Source organism: Bison bison, unplaced genomic scaffold (assembly GCF_000754665.1).
Source record: "Bison bison bison isolate TAMUID 2011002044 unplaced genomic scaffold, Bison_UMD1.0 scf7180017864506, whole genome shotgun sequence".
NCBI classification, from domain to species: domain Eukaryota; kingdom Metazoa; phylum Chordata; class Mammalia; order Artiodactyla; family Bovidae; genus Bison; species Bison bison.
Genome location: NW_011495063.1, coordinates 2,646,936 through 2,652,183, shown reverse-complemented (window position 1 = coordinate 2,652,183; position 5,248 = coordinate 2,646,936). Strand labels below are relative to the sequence as shown.

The following is a 5,248-nucleotide window of genomic DNA, read 5'->3' as shown; positions in this document are numbered from 1 at the left end:
GTAAAAGTCCATCTTATCAGACTGGAAAAAGACTCCTTTGCTAACTTGGGAGTTTCCTATGTCATGAGAGAGTCAGGTGTCAAGGAACTTCAGGCAGCCTTGAGAAGCCAAGAGTGGTATCCCGCTAACAGCCAGCAAGAAACTGACCTCAGTCCTACAACTTCAAGGAGATGAATTCTGCCAACAAATAACCTGAGGGGGCTTATTAGTGGTTCTTTTCCCATTTGCGTCTCTGATGGCACCGCAGCCCTAGCTAACACCTGGACTGCGGCTGGGTAAGACCCCAGCAGAAGACTCAGGCAAGCCTTTCCCCGGCCCTGATCCACAGAAACTTTGAGGTAACAGACGGGTGTTGGTTTAGCTGCTAAATTTGTAGTAATTCGTTATGCATCACTAAAGTGAACACAGGGACCAATCACAAGGAAGAGTTTAAAAATGCCAGTTCCTATGCCCAACCCCAAATCCACTGAATCACATCTCTGGGAGGAAGACTTGGGAACCTGGTTTTTAAACAAGTACCCCTAGGAATTCCCTGGCAGTACAGTGGTTGGGACTCAGTACTCTCAATGCTGGGGCCTTGGTTTCAATTCCTGGCTGGAGAACTAAGATCCCGCAAGCCGCATATTGCGGCAAAACAAACAAAAACCAACCAAGCAAAAAAACTGAAATCACACACACACACACACAAAAAGCCAACAAAACAAAACACACACACACACAAATACTAACAAGAAACCCCCAAATACTCCAGGATTATGATGCACCTAAAGATTGGTCTAGTGGGCTGCAGCAGTGGTTCCCAAACAAAGCTGCATGTCATTATCACCGAGAAAACTTTAAAAAAATATAGCTACCAGACTTCTCTGGTGGTCCAGTGGTTAAGAATCTGCCTGCCAATGCAGGGGACATGGGTTCGATCTCCTCTCCAGGAAGATCCCACATGCTGCGGGGCAGCTGAGTCCATATGCCCCAAGCACTGAAGCCTGTGCACCCTAAAGCTGGTGTTCGGCAATAAGAGAAGCCACAGAAACGAGAAGCCCATGAACCAAAACTAGAGAGTGGTCACCACACACTGCAACTAGAGAAAGCCTGTGTGCACCAACGAAGACCCAGCACAGCCAGAAATAACAAATAATTAAGTTAATTTAAAAGTAGCTACCTCTGGAAATTCTTATTCAATAAAGTGGAGCCTGCAAATTTGTAGTTTTTAAGAGCTCTACAGGTAATTCTGACACAAGGAACCACTTGTCTCGATGTATATAAGCAGTGGAATAATTGAAAAGTGCCCAGCAAATCTTGGGATTGATTTTGTGAAATAAATTTCAAACTACTAATTTCGCTATAAAGTCAGATTTAAGATGGGACTCTAGCAGGCAGAAAATAGTCATAGAACTCTGGGTAATTAACTGAAGTCTTATAATCTATATTAAACTAAATCTTTTTGCTGAATATGTAACAAAGTACAAATGCTTTCAGCACTACATTTTGTAAATTTTGAAGACTTTTAAACATAGCTCAGTCGGTAAAGAATCTGCCTACAATGAAGGAGACCGGGGTTCAATTCCTGGGTCAGGAAGATCCCCTGGAGAAGGAAATGGCAACCCACTCCAGTATTCTTGCCTGGAAAATCCCATGGACAGAGGAGATTGGCGGGCGACAGTCCTTGGGATCGCAAGAGTTGGACATGACTTAGTGACTAAACCACCACCAAACATGTCAAGGGCTTCCCTGGTGGCTCAGTGGTAAAGAATCTGCCTGCCAATGCAGGAGACTCGGGTCCAGTCCCTGGTCTGGGAAGATCCCACAAGCTAAGAAGCAACTAAGCCTGTTCGCCACAACTACTGAGCCTGTGCCCTAGAGCCCCGGAGCTACAACTACCAAGCCCACAGGCCACAACTACTGAAGCCCAAGCACCTCCATACTCCATAAGGGGAGAAGCTACTGCAGTGAGAAGCCCACGCACTGCAACTAGAGAGGAGCCCTTGCTTGTCACAACTAGAGAAAGCCCGCACAGCAAAGAAGACCCAGCATAGCCAAAAATAAATAAATAGCAAGTCAAATTTTTCATATGTGTGTGTGTGTGCATGTGTGTATAGAAGCGGCCGCTATTTTATTTTTTTATATTTTGACTGTACAGCCTGTGAGATCTCAGTTCCCAGACCAGGGATGGAATCTGGGCCATAGCAGTTGACAGTGATGAATCCTAACCACTAGTCAATGTACCAGGGAACTCCCTAAATTATAAATCAAAAGCATTATGACTCTGGTTGTTAAAATCTAAAACCTTAGCTGTATTTCAGTCACATAGGAATATATCTTACTGACCAAACATGAATGGGAAGTATTTTAATGTGTTGCTATATTTTGTCAAATGTAGCAAACTGATCTTTGGAATACAGTTCCTAAGTTTTAAAAAACTCCCTTTGTTTTAAAACTATATCCTAAAGGTCCTTTTAAACTAAAATGATGTGAATTTACTTTTTATGTGTTTTGCCATAGGTCTCATGTAAATATGCAGGCATTGAATGTAATACAGACTGTGGTAGCAATGAATTTAATGATGGATACAGTTTATAAATTATGCTTTTATACATTAGTTTCCTTGTGAGCTTTCAAAATGATTGCTTTTTATATATTTTTGAAACAGGCTTGGGGGTGGGGAGGTCAGATATAAAAATAAAACCTAAAATTTTTAAAGAGGAACTTTGAGAGGACTTCCACTACCAGTGTAATAAAGACAGTATAAAACAACAGTAATTAAGGCACAATAATATTCATATACAAGGACAGACAAATGGAAGAATAGGGTGTTGAGAAACAGACCCACATCTATATACGCTCTTGGTTTATAACAAAGCTGACACTGCAGTACAGTGGGAAAGGTGGTCTGGGCCAATTTAGACCACCTTGTAGAACCAAATGAATCTTGACCCACATACTCCAACATACTAAAAAAAGTAATTTCAAATCGATAGTAGATATACATGAGAATCCCAACAAAGCTTTTAGAAGAAAATATAGGCGATTATCTTCCTGACTATGATTATTTTCCTGATTTTTAAAAACTGAGATATAATTGACATCTAACATTGTACTAGTTTAGGTGAACAACATAATGATTCAATTTATTTAGATATTTAGAAATGATCATCACAATAAGTCTAGTTAGCATCTATTACTATATACTTACAATTTTTTTCTTGTCCTCAAAACTTTCAAGTACTACTGCCTTAAAACTTTCAAATACAGTATTATTAACTATAGTCACCATGCTGTTCACTACATCCCAGAACTTCTTTATTTTATAACTGGAAGTTTATACCTTTTGACCACCTTCACCCATTTCGCACACTCCCTGTGTCCCCAATAGGTAACAATTAAAAAAGAAAAAAGAAAAAAACTGGACATAAATAATAGAACCATAAGGGAAAAAATGATAAACTGGACAATGTTAAATTGAAGAACTTCTTTCTTCAAAAGACATCATCAAGAGAGTGAAAAAGCAATCTCCTGAGACAGAAAATATCACATATCCAATATGTTTCATATCCATAATATTTAGGAACTCTTACAAACTGGTAAGGAAAAAAGAAATAACGTATTGGAAAAACAGGCGGCACAATTGAACAGACGCTTCACAAAAGGATATCCAAATGCCCAGCAGACATGAAAAGATGCACAACTTATTAGTCATCAGAAAAAATGCAAATTAAACCTCAGTGCAACCCGATTTCCCCTTCACTCAGCAGGATGGCTACAATGAAGAAGACAGACAGTATCAAGAACTGGTAAGCACGTGAAGAAACAGGAACTCATACACTGCCTGTAGGAGTGTAAACTGGTAGAGGGACTTTGAAAAACTGGCGCTATATTCCACTTCTAGGAATATACTCAGCAGAAGCACTTACACATGCTCACCAAAAGACAACCATAAGAAAGCCTCAGCAGCACTATTTACAACAACCCCACGCTGGAAACAATCCGTATCCATCAATCTATGTATCCAGTAGAACGTAGAAATAAACTGGGGTCTATCCATACAGCTCAAAATTACACATCAATGAAAATAAATGAACTACCAATAAATGCATGCATGTGTACTAAGTTGCTTCCGTCATATCCGACTCTTTGCGACCACATGGACTGTAGCCTGCCAGTCTCCTCTGTCCATGGCATTTCCCAGCCAAGAATACTGGAGTGGGTTGCCATGCCCTCCTCCAGGGGATCTTCCCGACCCAGGGATCGAACCCGCATTTCCTGCATTGGAGGCAGATTCTTCACTGCTAAGCTACCGGGGAAGCCCCACCACTAAATGCAACAAGAGTTAATCAACATATTGAGCACAAAGCATCACACACAAAAGTACAGAAGTATGACCCTAAGTTTCCAAAGTTCAAAACCAAATAAAATTATTTATGATGTTAAAGCCAGGGTAGCAGTCACCTTTAGGTGAAAGTGATTGGAAGACATCTCCCCCAAAAGGGCATCTGGAGTGTGAGTGATGTTTCATTTATCCTGCAGTAACGCTAGGTACGCTGTACACTTAAGATCCGGGCACTTTTCTCTGTGTAGGTTGTACTTCAATTTTTATAAAAGGTTTTAAAACTAACTAGACCGTGACTTCCTCTGATGGTGGGTCATTTCTGACTCTCCGTAGCCCCTGGGTCAGCTCAGTGAGTGTGTACCCAATCCTCCAGTCTCTTAGCTGCACTTGGCTGGGTGTGTGTGTTTCCGACTCTGCTCGCTGAGTACTGTCACACGATGCGCAGCCCATGGCCTAGGTTCACGAAATGACTGTGGAAGGAATCCCCCCTCATAAACCCTTACCCTTAAGTAAAGCCCTGCTCTTGCTGAAACATTGTCAAAAAGGCCATCAGAGGAGAGGCTGCGAGCAGAGAAAGAGGCGGGGAGACTGGAGGGAAAAGAATCTAGGCTCAAGACGGAAGCCACCTGACCGAGCCAGGCTGCGCAGGGTCAAGGACTCTCTGCACGAGCTTCTTGGCGACAGAGAAGGTGACAGCGCTCTCCAAGGGCGTTTTCACCCCGTTTCCGCCGTGTGAGTGCTACGGGCGGCCAGGTGAAGGGGCGGAGAGGGAATGATAGCGAATCCGGCAGAGGTGCCCCAGGGAGGGGACGGGCAAGTCCGGGAGCGGGGACCGGGGATCGGCCGCTAACTGGGTCGGACGCGGGCCTAAGGAGGGTCTCCACTGCCCTCGGGGGTCCTGCCGGCCCCGCCCCCTGCTCTCCC

The 5,248-nt window shown here is 43.0% G+C and overlaps 1 long non-coding RNA gene across 2 annotated transcripts in view; it reads left to right on the top strand.

Moving 5' to 3' along the window:
* The first annotated feature begins 4,255 nt into the window (after positions 1-4,255).
* The window catches only part of LOC104980706, a 6,688-nt gene continuing 5,695 nt past the window's right edge, over positions 4,256-5,248 (top strand). For both annotated transcript variants that reach the window (XR_824299.1, XR_824298.1), the window contains exon 1: positions 4,256-5,056. This is a non-coding gene — a long non-coding RNA (uncharacterized LOC104980706). The remainder of the gene's footprint in view (positions 5,057-5,248) is intronic.